Below are 18,366 nucleotides of genomic sequence, written 5' to 3'. Positions count from 1 at the left end.
CTTCAGCAAAGTCTCAGGATATAAAATCAATGTGCAAAAACCACAAGCATTCGTCTACACCAATAACAGACTTAAAGAGAGCCAAATCAAGAACGAACTGCCATTCACAATTGCTACAAAAAGAATAAAATACCTTGGAATATAAATCACAAGGAATGTAAGAGACCTCTTCAAGGAGAACTACAAGCCACTGCTCAACGAAATCAGAGAGGACACAAACAGATGGAGAAACATTCCATGTTCATGGTTAGGAAGAATTAATATCGTGAAAATGGCTATATTGCCCAAAGTAATTTACAGAATCAATGCTATCCCCATCTAGCTACCATTGACTTTCTTCACAGAACTGGAAAAAACCACCATGAACTTCATATGGAACCAAAAGAGAGCCTGCATAGCCAAATCAATTCTAGGCAAAAAGAACACAGCGGCGGGCATCACACTACCGGATTTCAAACTATACTACAAGTCTACAGTAATCAAAACAGCATGGTACTGGTACCAAAACAGAGATATAGACCAATGGAACAAAACAGAGGCACTGGAGGCAACACAACATATCTACAACTATACAATCTTTGACTCTAAATACTCTAACAGCTGTCCAGTGTTGTTGATTCCAGTGGACTGTATCTCTGTGAAAAACACAATTTTGCCTTTTTGTAATTCTATTTGAGCAAGTTGGAAGTTTAATTAGCTTTCCAACCAACCAAATTTCTGCATTCGAGTCTTAACCATATTTAAGTGTTACTGTGGCTTCAAAGAAGCTATTGATTCTGAAGTAGTGGGTTTTGATTGAGTTGACTGTTTTTAAAAAACTGTTTGGATTTTAATTGTGATGCAGAAGTTATAGTAACAAACATTTGGTTTTGTACATACATTATTTCCACTCTGGTGGATAAGCTCAATAAAGGTCATATCCCAAAAAAAAAAAAAAAGAAAAAAATACAAGGACATCCTCTCTTACCACTTTTATTTAACATAGAACTGTAGGTCCTAGCCAGAGTAATTAGGCAAGAGAAAGAAAGGAAAGGAAAGGAGCAAGTCAAAATATCCCAGTTTGCATATGATATGATTCTATAGCTAGAAAAGCCTCTCATCTCTGCCCAAAAGTTCCTTGACCTAATAACTTGGCAAAATTTCACAATACAAAATCAATGTACAAAATTTAGTAGCATTCCTATACACCAACAATACACAAGCTGAGAGTTAAATCCAGAGAGAAGTTACTAATACATACATTCACAATAGCCACAGAAAGAATAAAATACCTAGAGACACAGCTAACTAAGTGAGTGAAAGATTTCTAAAATGAGCATCACAAAACATTGCCCAAAGAAATGAGAGATAAGATAATGAAATGGGAAAACGTTGCTTTCTCATGAATAGGAAATATAAATTTTGTTAAAATGGTCATTCTGTTTAAAGCAATTTATAGATTTAATGCTATTCCTATCAAGTTATCAATGACATTATGCTCAGAATTACAAAAACGATTTTAAAAATAACATGAAACCAAAAAAGAGCCCAAATAGCCAAGGCAATACTAAACGGAAAGAACAAAACTGGAAGCATCACATTACCTAACTTCTAAACATACTGTAAGGCTACAGCAACCTAAGTCACATGTTACTGTTAGAAAACAGACACATAGACCAATGAAACAGAACACAAAGTCCATAAATAATGATGCACACCTACCACCATCCAATTTTGAAAAAAGTTTACAAGAACAATGTAGAAATTACTCCCTATTCAATAAATGGTGCTGAGATAACTAGCTAGCCATATGCAGAAGATTGAAAGTAGACCCCTTCTTTACACCATATACAAAACCCAACTCACAATGAATTAAAGATGTAAATAAAAAACCTTAGGAGATAACCAAGGAATTACCATATTGGACATAGGCCATGGGAAAGGTTTTATACAAAAACAGCAGAAACAATTGCAACAAAAACAAAAATTCACAACTGTGACCAAATAAAAGTAAAGAACTTATTCACAGCAAAAGAAAATGTCAACGGAGTAAACACACAATTAACAGAATGGAAGAAAATATTTGCAAACCATGCATCCAACAAAGGTCTAGTGTCCAGAACCTATAAAAAACTTAAACCAATTCATGAGCAAGGATGAAAAAATCCCATTGAAAAGTGGGCCAAAGATATGAAGACAGTTTTCAAAGGAAGACATATACATGGCCAAGAAGCATAAAACATTAGTCAACATCACTAATCATTAGGGAAATGAAAATGAAAACACACTTAGAAAAACTTTCACACCAGTCAGAATGGGTGTTATTAAAAAGTCAAAATTAACAGATACTGGCAATATTGAAGAGAAAAGGTAACACTTAAATACTGCTGGTAGGGATGCAAATTAGTTTAGCCATTGTAAAAAGCAGTTTGGAAATTTATCAAATGAGAATCACTATTATACCTAGCAATCCTATTACTGGATGTATACCCAAAGGAATATATAAAAATAATTCTGCTGCATGGACACATGGACACGTATGTTCTGCACAGCAGTATTCACAATAGCAAAGCCATGACATCAACCTAAATGCCTATCAACAGTAGACTAGATTTAAAAAAGGTGATACATGTATACCATGGAATACTATCCAGCCACTAAAAAAATGAAGTTATGTCCTTTGCAGCAACAAGGATGGTGTGGAAGGCCATTATCCTAAGCAAAATAGCACAGAAAAAGAAAATCATATACTATACATTGTCAGTTATAAGTGGGAGCTAAACATTGAGTACATATGGAAACAAAGAAGGAAACAACAGAAACCAGGGCCTACATAAGGCTGGAGGGGGATGATTTTAAAACTACCTATTGAGAACAATGTCTATTACCTGGGTGATGAAATAATATATAAACCAAAGCCCCATGATATGCAACTTACCTGTATAACAAACCTGTACATGTACCCCTCAACCACAATAAAAGTTAAAAAAAGTCAGTAGTGTTTTTATACACCAGTAATGATCCAGCTGAGATCAAAATCAAGAAAGCCATCTCATTTACAATAGATACAAAGATCACCTAGGAATAAATTCAACCAAGGAGGTGAAAGATAAGGAAAACCACCACTCACTGATGACAGAACTCGTACATGACACAAATGGGAAAACATCTATGCTCATATATTGCAAGAATTAATGTCATTAAAACGACCATACTGTCGAAAGCAATCTAAAGGTTCAATGCGATCTCTATCAAAATATTAATTTTATATTTATAGGATTATAAATATGTATTATAAAATTCATATGGAACCAGAAAAGGGCATGAATAGCCAAAGCAATCCTAATCTAAAAGAAAAATGCTTAAATCATCAAATTACCAGAATTCAAATCATATTTAGCAAAATAGCATGATATCTATATAAAAATTTGACACTTAAATAAACGGCACATAATAGAGAACACAGAAATAAAGCCACATATTTATAGCCAACTGATTTTTGACAAATATGACTAAAACATATATTGGAAAAAATAGAATCTTTAAATAAATTATGCTGGGAAAATCAGATTGCCATATGGAGAAGAATTTAACAAAACTTCAATCTCTCACCATATACAAAAATAAACTCAAGATGGATTAGAAACTTAAACATAAACTCAAGATGGATGAAAAACCTAACACTATAAAAATACTAGAAGAAAACCTAGAGAAAACTCTTATACCTGTATCAAAATATTTCATGTAACCCATAAATATATATGCTTACTATGTACCCACAAGAATCAAAACATAATAATATCAATAAAAAGTAAAGAATATTAAAAATACATTAATTGCATGTGCACATACCCATATTATTTGTTTTATAACACATATAAATATAACATAGTTGATGATATCAGCACACAAATATGAGCACAAAATCGATATTAGAGTGGGGAAATCCCACCAGATGGTCTCTTAAAATGAAAGGAAGAAATTAATGAGAAATAGAAAATAAAAAGATAACATAACAACCTCTATTAATACATGTTCTGTGTTCTCTCAGTCTTTTTAAAAGACATAAAACTTTGTAAAATAATTATCATAGTAATGCATTGTTGGGTTTATAACATATATACATGTAAAGTATATTATAATAACAGCACAAGAATTGGCAAGAATAGAGCCATATAGAATTAATTTTTCTACATTAATTTTTTACATTAATATACATCTGGAGTACATTCAAATAAACTAAGATGTATAGCATCAAGCCTATAGCTATCACTAAGAAAATGACAAAAAATGAATATGTATATAGTTTAACAATTATTAAAGGAATTAAGTTTTACAATATCAAATGTTTACTGAAGGTGAAAAGACTGAAGCAAAGACATAAGAACAAAATAGATATGAGACATAGAGAAATAGAAACTGAAATGGCAGACATAAATTCAAAAATATCAATAATAAAATTAAAAGTTAATGGATTAAAGAATCCTGGGGAGAGATTATCACACTGAATTTAAAAATGAAGCAAGCAAGACACAATTTTATTCTGTTTTCACTAGACACAAGATTCAAAGGTAGAAATAACAGAAATAGGTTTAAAGCAAAAGGATGAAAAGAGGTATATCATGCAAACACCAACCATAAGAAATCGGGAGTGGCTAAATGAACATCACATAAAATATACTCTCAAACAAAAAAGTGTACTGGAGAACATTAAAAAATAAAATAAAATGGTCAAGCCACCAACAAATAAAACAACTATAAATATATATGCACCTAATAAGAGAGGCCCAAAATAAAGGAGAATTACAAAGTAAAAGGGATAAATAAACAATTCAGTAATAATAGCTTGAGATTTCAATAACCTATTTACAGTAAGGCATAAAACAATGAGATCAAAGTGGATAATGAAGACTTGAACAACATAAACCAACTAGATCTAACAGATACCTATAAAAGACTTCACCCTAGAACAGCAACATATTAATTCCCCTGAAGCATATATAGAATATTCCTAAGAATAGACCATATGACGGTCTATAGAACAAGTCTCAAAATTTAAATTTATTGAAATTATACAATGTTCTCTATTGCAAGGGAATTAAATTAGATATATTTTAAACAAATATAAGAAAAGGCAATATGAGAAGTTCATAAATATGTGGAAAGTAGACAACACAAACAACACATTTTTGGCTGGGTGCAGTGGCTCACGCCTGTAATCCCAGTGCTTTGGGAGGCTGAGACAGGAGAATGACTTGAGACCAGAAGTTTGAGACCAGTCTGGCCAACAGAGCAAGACCTCCTCTCTAAAAATTTTGAAAACTTTGCTAAGCATGGTGGGATGCACCTGTATCCCCACCTACTCAGGAGGCTGAGGTGCATCCGTTGAGCTTGAGTTCAGGATTTTGAGGTTAGAGTGAGCTATAATTGCACCCTTGCACTCTAGCCTGGGTGACAGAATAAGACTCTGTTTCTAAAAAAAATTCAAAGTGAATATAAAATTTCCAAATAACCAATGGCTCAAAGAAGAAATTAGAGAGAAGTTTAAAAATACTTTGAGATGAAGATAAATGAAAACCTAAGAAACCCAAATTAAGGGAATGCACTGGTAAAGCACTGTTTAAAGGGAAGCTTATTCATTCATTCATTCATTCTTCTGATGTCATTGTCTGGCTTTGGTAACAGAACAATACTGGATTCATAGGAAAATGATCTACCTTCCTTTATATTTTGGAAAGGTTGTGATGATAGTTATTGATTTTTTCCCAAATGTTTAATAAAAATTGCTAGTGGATACATCTTGGCCTATCTTAAAAAAGAAGAAAAATCTCTAATTAATACCCTAAATGTCTACATTAGGAAACTAGAAAAAGTAGAGTAAACTAAATACAAATCAATCAGGAAGAAAAGGTTAAAAATTAGAGTGAAAATCAATGAAAGCGAGAATACAAAAACAATATAGAAAGTCAATAAATCAATGAAACAAAAAGATGGTTCTTCGAAAAGATCAACAGATTGACAAATATTTAGCTAGACTGACAAAACAAAAAGAAGGAAGACTCAAAATCCTAAAATTGGGAATAAAAAAGAAGACACTGCTGACAAATATACAGAATTTGAAAAATTATAAAGGAATATACAAAACTACTCTACACCAACTAATTAGATAACTTTGATGCAATTGGACAAATTTCTAGAAAGACAATAACAACCAAAACAGGTATACAATGAAATCAAAGTTTGAATACAGACAAGAAAAATATTAATAAACAAGTAAAGACATTGACTCATGATTTCACAACTTCCCACAAAGGAAAGCCCAGACCTAGACTGATATGGTCTGGCTCTGTGTCCCCACCCAAATATCATCTTGAATTGTAATCGAAATTGTAATCCCCATGTGCTGGGAGAAGGACCTCATGGGAGGTGATCAGATAGTGGTGATGGCTTCCCCATGCTGCTGTCCTGATAGTGAGTGAGTTCTCATGAGATCTGATGGTTTTTAAGGGGCTTATGCCCTCATTGTTCTGTGCTCATTCTCTCCCCTGCTACCACGTGAAGAGGACCTTCAGCCATGATTATAAGTTTCCTGAGGCTTCCCCAAGAAAGTTGACTGTGAGTCAATTAAACCTCTTTTCTTTATAAATTATTCAGTCTTGGGTATTTCTTCATAGCAGCATGAGAGAAGACTAACACATACAAGCATCCATTGGTAATTCCTACTAAACATTTACAGAAAAATTAGTACTAATTCTTCACAAAGATTTGAAATAATAACAGCTTAGCTTCATTTTCCAAGTCATTCTATGAATCCAGTATTGTCCCCTTTTGTGGAGCCAGACTGGGTGGAGGGGCTTCTGGGATTTGGTATCTGCTGCTGCCAGAGCAGAAACTTCCAGTCTAGGACTTTGGCATTTTAACAGAGAGAAAGTAGGGGCTTCCCCTTTTCTCTCTCTCCTTTTTCTCTTTAAGCCCCAAAATAGGTCATGCTGAAAGCTCTCTGGTCGAAACCTGTAGATGTGTGGAGGGGGGTGGTAATTGGATTGTAGGACTCTCCCCATCCCAGACCCTGACTCTGACCCTGGCCACTGAACCAAAGACAGCTGGTTGGTTTCCCCTCAGAGACAATCCTGCATTTTCCTGGGCTGGCCCTGGCTACTCCTGGCTTTTGCTGATCTTCCTGGCATGGAGTCTACCTCACCCTGCTTCCCATTGGGCCTTGGGCACTGGTTACCAGACGGAGGTCTGGGTCTGCTCAGGATTATATTTTCTAGCATCTCCTGTTAGAGGGGTGGAGGGATGTTCTTCTGAGCTAGGCTGAGACTATAACCCCTCCTTCCCCACTGCATCGCTCCTATGGCTGGACACTACAGGAGCACAGTAGTGAAGGTCTGAGCTCAAGGTTTGAAAGTCCCAATTGGAGTGTGGGTGGGGCAGGAAGGGAGCAGTGAAAAGGACACTTGCAGGATCAGCACAGAGCATTTAGCCCTCTGGAAGAACCCCTGCCTGCTATGGGGTTTTTCAGGCCAGAGATGATGGCATGGGCCTGAACCCACCTGGACTTACTTCTGCACTGAAGCCATAGGTGTAGGGTAGGCTTGTGGGTGGAGTGGTTTCTTCTCTAGCCAGTGCAGACACCCAGCTGGTTGGGTCGTTCCTCAGCCTTTCCTCTTCCTATCCCCAACAGCTCCTTCAGCCCCTGACATCCCCAAATATCCTCACAGAGACAGATAAACAGGTGGGCAGCCATGGTGGAGAAGAGAGAGGCTGACAGGGCCCTGGGGATGACACTCCTGCACCACACACACACACACACACACACACACACACACACACACACACGCACACACACCTCTCTCCTTTCCTCCTGTTTGTGGACTGCTGGTCCCCTCTCCTTCCCTCCTTCTAGCTGTTTCTAATTACCACTTACCCCGGGTCATGAACTGATCAGATCAGCATTCAAAATAAAAGTTTAAGTAGAAAAAAAAAAAGTAGGTGGGGAGGACTCAAGATGGCGCTGTGAGAACAACCCAGGATTGGAGCTCGCGTTGAATCTGCAAACGGTGAGTCAGAGCTGCATTTACAGACTGATTTTTGTTGCCCACAGAACGGGGAAACTCCCAAGTACAAAAAGACACGGGACGCCAGGCAGTAGGTCTGCCTGGCGAAGCCGGCAGCCGGGGCGGCGGCGGCCGGCCCCACCCAGCAATCCCCCACAGGGCGCGCTTGTCCGGGTGCCCTGTTGAACCACGAACCTGAGACTTGAGAGGGCTGGACTTGAGACTGAACGAGACTTGGACAGTAGCCCAGCCCAGGGGATTGCAGGGACAGATGGTTTGGGATACCCAGTGGGACGAACAAAACCGCGATTTCAAACTATCCTGAGCAGACGGTCCGAGACGCTCTGTGGGGGAGGGGCGTCCACCACTACCGAGGCAACCCGCCCCAACTGAGATACACGCCCACTGCTGACGCAGCCAGCCGTTGCTGAGGCAACCCGCCCCAACTGAGATACACGCCCACTGCTGACGCAGCCAGCCGTTGCCGAGGCAACCCGTCCCTACTGAGATACACGCCCACTGCTGACGCAGCCTGCCGTTGCTGAGGCAACACGCTACAACGAAGAGACTCCGCCGCAGGGCGTGGCAGAGAACACAGCAGAACAGCAGAGCCTGCACAACAGGGTGAATCACACAACAGCAGGGCGGAGCCTCGGCAGCCAAACAGTGGCTAGTCTGCCTTCTAGCTGGGCAGGACACCTCATCGAACATCCAAAAATAAAGCCCAAACCCCTCAACAAAGAGCATTTGAAAAAAAAAAAAAAGGGTTTTTTAATGAGCTCTGTTGCAGCAGAATCAAACATAGCAGCCTAACAGCCCTGAATGAACAACAGAGTGCACAGCTCAGCAATTAAACCCCTATAAAGTACAAACTGTCTCCTCAAGCAGCTACACGACCCCTCTATATCCAAAAGACTGACATTAGGCAGGCATCATCCTGGGACAAAGAGAGCAGAAAAAGAAACTGGTAGCATCCCTCGCTGTGCCACAGCTGCTAGAGGTGCACCCCAGACAAGCAGGGTCTGGAGCGGACCTCAGCAGTCGTACAGCAAAGGGGCTAGACTGGTAGAAGGAAAACCAAGCAACAGAAATACTTCATCATCAACATTCCGGGTGTCCACTCAGAAACCCAATCAAAAAGTCAGCAACTACGCAAATGACCAGCGGACAAATCCACAAAGATGGGAAGAAACCAGCGCAAAAAGGAGGAAAACACCTGAAACCAGAACACCTCGCTCCTAGAAAGGACCAAAACTCCTCACCAGCAAGGGAACAAAGCTGGACGGAGAATGACTGTGACGAAATGACAGAATTAGACTTCAGAAGATGGATAATGAGAAACTTTTGTGAGCTAAAAGATCATGTATTAAATCAATGCAAAGAAACTAAGAACCTTGAAAAAAGATTTGAAAAAAGATTCGAGGAAATGATAACAAGAATGGATAACTTAGAGAGGAATATGAATGAATTAAAGGAGCTGAAAAACACAATACGAGAACTTCGCGAAGCAAACGCAAGTTTCAATAGCCGAATTGACCAAGCAGAAGAAAGAATATCTGAAGTCGAAGACCAACTCAATGAAATAAAACGAGAAACCAAGATCAGAGAAAAAAGCGCAAAAAGGAATGAACAAAGTCTCCAAGAAATGTGGGACTATGTGAAAAGACCTAACCTACGTTTGATAGGTGTACCAGAAGGGGACGAAGAGAATGAATCCAAGCTGGAAAATACTCTTCAGGACATCATCCAGGAAAATTTCCCCCACCTAGCAAGACAGGCCAACACTCATTTGCAGGAAATACAGAGAACACCACAAAGATATTTCGCAAGAAGAGCAACCCCAAGGCACATAATCGTCAGATTCAACAGGGTTGAAATAAAGGAGAGAATACTAAGGGCAGCCAGAGAGAATGGTCGGGTCACCCACAAAGGGAAGCCCATCAGACTCACAGCAGATCTCTCGGCAGAAACACTACAAGCCAGAAGAGAGTGGGGGCCAATATTCAACATTCTTAAAGAAAAGAACTTTCAACCCAGAATTTCATATCCAGCCAAACTGAGCTTCAGAAGTGAAGGAAAAATAAAATCCTTTGCGAACAAGCAAGTACTCAGAGATTTTGTCACCACCAGGCCTGCTTTACAAGAGCTCCTAAAGAGGCACTACACATAGAAAGGAACAACCAGTACCAGCCATTCCAAAATCACACTAAATGCTAAAGAGCATCAACATAATGAAGAATTGACACCCTACCGTCAAAATTGAAAGAGCTAGAGGAGCAAGATCAAAACAACTCAAAACCCAGCAGAAGACAAGAAATAACTAAGATCAGAGCTGAGCTGAAGGAGATTGAGACACGAAAAACCCTTCAAAAAATCAATAAATCCAAGAGCTGGTTTTTTGAAAAGATCAACAAAATAGACAGACCACTAGCCAGATTGATTAAAAAGAAAAGAGAGAACAACCAAATAGATGCAATAAAAAATGATAAAGGGGAAATCACCACAGATTCCACAGAAATTCAAACCATCATCAGAGAATATTACAAACAACTCTATGCGCATAAACTAGCAAACATGGAAGAAATGGATAAATTCCTGGACTCCTGTGTCCTCCCAAGCCTAACCAGGAGGAAGCTGAAACCATGAATAGACCAATAACAAGGGCAGAAGTCGAGGCAGCAATTAAGAGCCTACCACACAAAAAAAGCCCAGGTCCAGACGGGTTCACAGCCGAATTCTACTAGACACACAAGGAAGAGCTGGTACCATTCCTTCTAAAACTATTTCAAACAATCCAAAAAGAGGGAATCCTTCCCAAATCATTTTATGAGACCAACATCATCCTGATACCAAAACCCGGCAGAGACCCAATGAGAAAAGAAAACTTCAGGCCAATATCCATGATGAACATAGATGCAAAAATCTTCAATAAAATATTGGCAAGCCGATTGCAACAGCAAATCAAAAAACTTATTCATCATGATCAAGTAGGATTCATCCCAGGAATGCAAGGCTGGTTCAACATACGCAAGTCTATAAACGTAATTCACCACATAAACAGAACCAAAAACAAAAACCACATGATTATCTCAACTGACGCAGAGAAGGCATTTGACAAAATTCAACAGCCCTTTATGCTAAAAACCCTCAATAAACTCGGTATCGATGGAACGTATCTCAAAGTAATAAAAGCTATTTATGACAAACCAACAGCCAATATCATACTGAATGGGCAAAAACTGGAAGCATTCCCTTTAAAATCTGGCACTAGACAAGGATGCCCTCTGTCACCACTCCTATTCAATATAGTACTGGAAGTTCTAGCCAGAGCAATCAGCCAAGAAAAAGAAATAAAGGGTATTCAAATAGGAAAGGTGGAAGCCAAATTGTCTCTATTTTCAGACGACATGATAGTATACCTAGAAGACCCCATTGCCTCAGCCCAAATACTCCTGAAACTGATAAGCAACTTCAGCAAAGTCTCAGGATATAAAATCAATGTGCAAAAATCACAAGCATTCGTCTACACCAATAACAGACTTAAAGAAAGCCAAATCAGGAGCGAACTGCCATTCACAATTGCTCCACAAAGAATAAAATACCTTGGAATACAACTCACAAGGAACGTAAGGGACCTCTTCAAGGAGAACTACAAACCACTGCTCTATGAAATCAGAGAGGACACAAACAGATGGAGAAACATTCCATGTTCATGGTTAGGAAGAATTAATATCGTGAAAATGGCTATACTGCCCAAAGTAATTTACAGAATCAACGCTATCCCCATCAAGCTACCATTGACTTTCTTCACAGAACTGGAAAAAACCACCATGAACTTCATATGGAACCAAAAGAGAGCCCGCATAGCCAAGTCAATTCTAAGCAAAAAGAACACAGCGGGGGGCATCACACTACCGGATTTCAAACTATACTACAAGGCTACAGTAATCAAAACAGCATGGTACTGGTACCAAAACAGAGATATAGACCAATGGAACAAAACAGAGGCACCGGAGGCAACACAACATACATACAACTATACAATCTTTGATAAACCTGACAACAACAAGCAATGGGGAAAGGATTCCCTGTTTAACAAATGGTGTTGGGAAAACTGGCTAGCCATGTGCAGAAAGCAGAAACTGGACCCCTTCCTGACACCTTACACTAAAATTAATTCCAGATGGATTAAAGACTTAAACATAAGACCTGGCACCATAAAAACCCTAGAAGGAAATCTAGGCAAAACCATCCAGGACATAGGAGTAGGCAAGGACTTCATGAACAAAACACCAAAAGCATTGGCAACAAAAGCCAAAATAGACAAATGGGACCTAATCAAACTCCACAGCTTCTGCACAGCAAAACAAACAGTCACTAGAGTGCATCGGCAACCAACAGAATAGGAAAAAATTTTTGCAGTCTACCCATCTGACAAAGGGCTGATATCCAGAATTTACAAAGAACTCAAGCAGATTTACAGGAAAAAAACAAACAAGCCCATTCAAAAGTGGGCAAAGGATATGAACAGATACTTTACGAAAGAAGACATATATGAGGCCAACAATCATATGAAAAAATGCTCATCGTCACTGGTCATCAGAGAGATGCAAATCAAAACCACATTGAGATACCATCTCACGCCAGTTAGAATGGCGATCATTAAAAAATCTGGAGACAACAGATGCTGGAGAGGATGTGGAGAAAAAGGAACACTTTTACACTGTTGGTGGGAGTGTAAATTCGTTCAACCATTGTGGAAGACAGTGTGGCGATTCCTCAAGGCCTTAGAAATAGAAATTCCATTTGACCCAGCAATCCCATTACTGGGTATATATCCAAAAGACTATAAATCATTCTACTATAAGGACACATGTACACGAATGTTCATTGCAGCACTGTTTACAATAGCAAAGACCTGGAATCAACCCAAATGCCCATTGATAATAGACTGGATTGGAAAAATGTGGCACATATACACCATGGAATATTATGCAGCAATCAGAAATGTTGAGTTTGTGTCGTTTGTAGGGACATGGATGAATCTGGAAAACATCATCCTCAGCAAACTGACACAAGAACAGAAAATGAAACACCGCATATTCTCACTCATAGGTGGGTGATGAAAAATGACAACACATGGACACAGAAAGGGGAGTACTAAACACTGGGGTCTACTGGGGGGAAAAGGGGAGGGCCAGTGGGACGGGGAGGTGGGGAGGGATAGCCTGGGGACAAATGCCAAATGTGGGTGAAGGGGAGAAGAAAAGCAAAGCACACTGCCATGTGTGTACCTACGCAACTGTCTTGCATGCTCTGCTCATGTACCCCAAAACCTATAATTCAATAAAAAATTAAAAAAAAAATGTAAAAGTAAAAAGAAAAAAGAAACACTGACCAGAATGTCATCTTACAAATCTTATAAATATGGTGTATAAATCTTGAAAAAAAAATCTATCAAAGAAAATCCAGCAATGTATAAAAGAATTATACACCATGACCAACTGGTATTTATTCTAGGAAGTGAAGGTTGATTCAAGGTCTGAAAATCAATTAATGATAAATAATTAATTTCATATCATAGAACAAAGGACATGATCATCTCTATAAATGCAAAAAAGTAATTAGACAATATTCAACAATGTTTCATATTAAAAGCACTCAACAAACTATCACGATAAAAGCACTCAACCCCAGTTAGAAAAAATCACAGATAACATTATATCTGTTGGGCAAAAGGTAGGTTTTTTATATTGGTCCTTTTGTTTACTTCATAGCATGCTAAGAATATTAGCTCAAAGCTCACTGGCATCCATCTCAAAATTTTGCACTTCCAATTGCTGTAAATATAGCTCTCAAAAACCTATTTTTAGCCATTTAGAGCCTGCCTGCTTTCCATATCCTGCAACATTACACCCAACATCTGCTAGCCATTGATAAAACAAACTATGTTGTCTATAAAAGAGCTCAAATAGCTTCTGCCCTTTGGAGTTCTGTGACCCTGAGATTTCCCACTGTGCTGCTGAGCAGCATTATCTAGACATGTAAGTCCTCTCTATATTTCTCCTCTCCTTATTTAGTCCCTTGACCTCTTCTCTCTTTGGGTGATGACCTTTCAGCCTTGTCTCTGGAAGGTCTCCTACTATAAGAAACTTTCCTTCTTATACAATTCTGTTCAGTCAGTGCCCAATAAAGCTCATTCTGCAATAGTGACATCTTGAAGTCATACCTTCTACTTGATCAGCCCTTAAATCCTCTAACTCACTGCAACTATATTGATGAAAGATTTAAAGCTTTCTCCATAAGATCAGACCCAAGACAAAGATATATTATCTTGTCACTTGTATTAGTTTACTTGGGCAACTGTAACAAAGTACCATAGAATAGATGGTTTAAACAACAGAAATTTATTTTCTCACAATCTTGGTGGCTAGACGCCTTAAAAAAAGGTGGTGTTGGCAGGACTGATATTTTTCTGAGGGTAAAGAGGAAAAAATGTGTTCCAGCCCTCTAGTCTTAGCTTATAGATAGCCATCTTCTCCCTGTAACTTTACATTGTCTTCTCTCTGTATGTGTCTTTGTTCAAATTTTCTCAATTTATAAGGACATCAGTCATATTACAGTTTACCCCAGTGAACTTATTTTCACTTAATTACTTCTGTAGACTCTGCCTCCAAATATAGTCACATTCTGAAGTAGTTGGGCATTAGGGCTTTAACATATGAATGTGGGAAAGTGGACATAATTTAGCCAATTCAGTGTATACTGTAAGCTCTATCCAGGACAACTAGGCAAAAAAAAAAAAGTCTGGGGGTGGGGTAGAAAAGCCACTCAAATTAGAAAGAAAGAAGTCAAGTTTTCTCTACTTGCAATCAAACATCATGTATGTAGAAAACTCTAAGCATTACACCAAAAAGAGAAATAGTATTAGTTCATCAAGGTTTCAAGATAAAAGATTAATATACAAAAATAAATTATATTTCTATACACTAGCAATAAACAATGTGAAAGTGAAATAATGCAAACTCATAATACCATAAAGAAAAAAATACTTAGGAAAAATTTATCAAAACAAGTAGAAGATTTATGGACTGAAAGCTATAAACATTGTTGAAATAAATTAAAGAACACCTACATAAATGAAAAGACATCCATGATCATGAATTGGAAGACTTAATATAGGTAAAAAAGCAGTAATCCTCAAATCTATCCTTAGCTTCAGTGATACCCCTGTTAATATCCCAGGTGACTTTTAAAACAAAGTTAACAAGATGAACTTAAAATTCATTTACAAATGCAAGGAAACCAGAATAGTCACTCCACTCTTGAAAAAATAACAAAGTTGATGTGCTCACACTTTCAAATTAAAATTCATTACAAAGCAATATACATCAACAAGAAAGTGTGTAACTGGCAAAAAAAATATTTATTTTAATGAGATATTTAATGAGATGACTCATGTGCCCAGAAGAATATCCTTATGTGTTTGCTAAATTTATGCTTTACAAAAATGCCATGACCATACAATGGGGCAAGAATAGTCTTTTCAGAAAATGGTGCTGGAATAAATAAATATCCACATGTAAAAGATTGAAGTTGAATTCCTGTGTCATACTGTATATAAAAATTAACTAAAATTAAATCATATATATATGTGATATATATGTGTAATGTATACATATATGTGATATATGTGTATATATATGTATATATATCACAGCTCAAAGTAAAATGACAAGTAATAAATTAAAACACGGAAAAAGAATTTCAAATGATATCTCTTCAAAGCAGATATGGCCATTAAGCACATGGAATGATTCTTAAACTTGTTAGCCATTAGGGAAATGCTAATATAAAACGCAGTGAGATACTGCACACCCTCTAAGATTAATATAAACAAATGAACTGACAGTAACAGGTCTTGGTATGGAGGTGGAGAAATCTGAATTCTTGTACACTGCTACTGGGGTTACAAAATGTAGCTAATTTCAAAACACTCCAGCAGTTACTCAAAATGTTCAACCTAGAGTAACCATATGATCCAGCAATTAAATTTCTAGGTATCTACTCACTCAAAAGAAATGAAAACATATGTACACACAAAATTTTGTACATGAATATTTATAGCAGCACTATATTGAATATTAAAAATGTAAGCGACCCAAATATCCATCAGCTAATGAATGGATTAAAAAGTTGTATATATATATATATATATATTTTTTTTTTTTTTTGAGATGGAGTTTCTCTCTTGTTGCCCAGGCTGGAGTGCAATGGTGCGATCTTGGCTCACAGCAACCTCTGCCTCCTGGGTTCAGGCAATTCTCCTGCCTCAGCCTCCTGAGTAGCTGGGATTACAGGCATACACCACCATGCCCAGCTAATTTTTGTATTTTTAGTAGAGACGGGGTTTCACCATGTTGACCAGGATGGTCTGGATCTCTTGACCTCGTGATCCACCCGCCTCGGCCTCCCAAAGTGCTGGGATTACAGGCATGAGCCACCACGCCTGACCTAAAAAGTTGTATATTATACTCTAAAATACTATTCAGCCACAAAAATAATGAAGCACTGATACATGTTATAATGTGGTTGAACCTTGAAAATGTAATACTAATTGGAAAAGCCCAAAACAAAGGCCACACATTGTATGCTTCCAGTTACATAAAGTTTTCAGAATAGGCAAATTCACAGCCACAGTAGTTTCCAGGGGCTGGATGTAAGGGAAAATGGAAAGTCACTACTAAAAGGCACAGAAATTATTTTGGGAGTGATATGATGACAAAATTCAATAATGACACTGTTGTGATGGTTACACATCTTTATATAGATACTAAAAATCATTGAATGTATATTTTAAGTGAGTATATTTTATGGTATGTAAATTTTTTCTCAATAGAGCTGTTTAAAAATACAACTTTAGATGCTTTGTAGACAGTTTTACTTCTGAATTAGAAAGGAAAAAGTAGACTTGATATTTAAAAAGTAGGTAAGTTCACATAAAAGTCGAAATTTACATATTCACTTAAAAACTAGAAGTTATTACAGCACTGTATCTGCATCTCTGTTCAAATAAAAACACTAGTTGGGTAGCTATTGCTCCCTTTAGACAGAGTCTACCTTCTTTATTTTGGCAGTCTTTCAACCCACCATAACTCACTAGTTTATGTGATCTGTATAGCCTCTTTGCTGGAGAATGGTTAAATGCTGGGGAATATGTTAAAAGCTCCACACTATGAAAAGGCTATCTTAGCAGGGTTCAATATTTCAAGGCATGTTTTTACTTTAAATTTTTTTCCAGAACTGTGACCAGCACATTGTAGAGCTGGAGAAATTGTTGTTGATTATAGATGTATGTAGGCCCTTCTGTAATTAACTTTCTAATAGTATCATAGCTGGTGTGATTTCTGGTGTTAATTCTGAGGATGATGACCTCCAATTGTGATAAGTGTGTACCTGCTGTATGAAAATAAGGACTGCTAGAAACTGTACTAATAATTTTAAAACCTTGAAAATGTCAAGACACATCAACATATTTATTTGGTTTAGGTTTTTATCAATTAGCAATAAATGCACATCTATTCAATTGAAAAATATGTTCATGATATAGAAGTAGCACTGATAAACTATTTGCTGAGATTATCTTAAAAAATTTAATGGCATTCACATTGAGACAATAATCCATCTCCTTTACATTGAGTACAAACTTTATTTATATAGACAGAATAGCATTACACACTTTAGTAGAATGGGAATTATAGTGATTTATAGTATCTTTGTGCCAGTTCTTAAAAATGCAATAAGGTGATTTTAATAATTAATTACACAACAGGAACTAATTGCCTGTCACAGAGTGATATGTGGTAAGAGTGCTAGAAGGGTACAAAATGAATAGTGTTATTGTCATAAACATCCACTCAATTTTTCTGCACTAAAACCTATGCTTATTAGCAAAATGATGAAGAAATAAAGGGAAGTAAAAAGATTTTAAAAGCAAATATGCAGATATTGACTTAAATATTATAAAAAGATGTTTTACATAACAGTGATATCTGTATTACCTAGAGAATAGAATTCAATACTTACAGCTCATTATCATCCAAACAATAGCCATTAAATATACTACCATTCTTTTACACTTTAAATGCCTTTTGTTTCACACTTTGAATGCCTTTTGTACACATCACTAAACAAATATTCTTAAGTATAACAAAATGATCAGTATGAAAAATTAAAGTTTCTCTTAGAATGATCTTGGACAACAGGAATCAAATAATTCCTAAAGTACATTGCTTCTGCGAAAGTTTATGTGGAAATAAAACTTTAA

The sequence above is a fragment of the Callithrix jacchus genome, chromosome X (assembly GCF_049354715.1).
Source record: "Callithrix jacchus isolate 240 chromosome X, calJac240_pri, whole genome shotgun sequence".
Taxonomy (NCBI): domain Eukaryota; kingdom Metazoa; phylum Chordata; class Mammalia; order Primates; family Cebidae; genus Callithrix; species Callithrix jacchus.
The sequence above is the reverse complement of the archived record's forward strand: the minus strand, read 5'-3'. Positions refer to the sequence as shown.